The sequence below is a fragment of the Anarrhichthys ocellatus genome, unplaced genomic scaffold (assembly GCF_004355925.1).
Source record: "Anarrhichthys ocellatus isolate YVR2014 unplaced genomic scaffold, GSC_Weel_1.0 scaffold46, whole genome shotgun sequence".
Taxonomy (NCBI): Eukaryota; Metazoa; Chordata; class Actinopteri; order Perciformes; family Anarhichadidae; genus Anarrhichthys; species Anarrhichthys ocellatus.
The window spans coordinates 1,089,658-1,090,805 of record NW_022280076.1 but is presented as its reverse complement, the minus strand read 5'-3'; positions in this window follow the sequence as shown (position 1 = coordinate 1,090,805).

The window sequence follows — 1,148 nt, the reverse complement described above, 5'->3', positions numbered from 1 at the left end:
CATGCTGGAAACCTTTTAAGCTTGGGTCGAATAGTATTCATGGAAACTGTAATTGACACGTTTCTTCAAAATTTCAATCATAAATTCGGTGTATCGTCACTTTATTTTACACCCTTTTCATCTCAATTTAAGGATTTAAGCATTTGACCCAGGTTTGACCTTTTTTTTGTTTTGTATTTTCTTTCATTCACTGGCTCCCTGGCCTTAATTGTAGGAGGGGATACTGTTATTTCCTCTGGCACTTGAAGAAGAGAAAGCCAGAGGGGGGTATTATTTTAATCTATAGAGGGGGTATTATTTTAATCTATGCAGGATTTTTACAAAAAAAACAGAAGTTTTCTGTGGAAAACTTTTTTTGGCTCGGGATCTTTTTCCCCTGCTTTTTTTTTTTTTTTTTTTTTTTTCTTTTTTTTTGCCTCAGTGAGAAACCTGTTGAACTCAAGTGTCCAATGCCTTTAGCTTTTTGCAATTTTGTGTACTGGTTTAAGTATATATATCTATATATGTGTGTATATATATATATATGTGTGTGTGTATATATATATATGTGTATATATAGATCTGTTTTTATAACCAAACACAGATGGCTTGAGCCATTTTGTACTTAAAGCTGGAGGCCACTTTTCTCATGGGGAGTCCTCTGTGGGTGTTGCCAGCCCAGTCAATGTCTTCATACACTGGTACACTTTGTAAGTACAGGTCCGCGCCTTGTGTTCCCGACACTATCTTGTAGTCAAATGTACAAAATTTAGCATTCGATCAATTTGTAACAGTTTGCTACTCACACGTATTTATTTTTCTGCCCCCCTTTGCTTAATATTTTTTTCTTCTTCTATTTTGCCATCTTAAAGGAAATGAGGAAGATGTAAATGTATCGGGGTTGTTCATGAGATTTCATTGTAAGTAGTAATTAATATTAATTCTAACTTGAAAGAATCCAGGGTAAGATTAATTAATTTTTTTTTTTTTTATTATTTCACATTCAGTAGGAAGATGTTAACACTTGCATGTTTCTATTTAAATACAAATGTATAAATTGTAAATATAACATTTCTTTAAGGGTGAATTTCTACTACAGGTCGACATTTTTATTGAAATTTAAAAATGCTGTAAATACATTTGTGAGATACTTTATGCACATTTCCCCC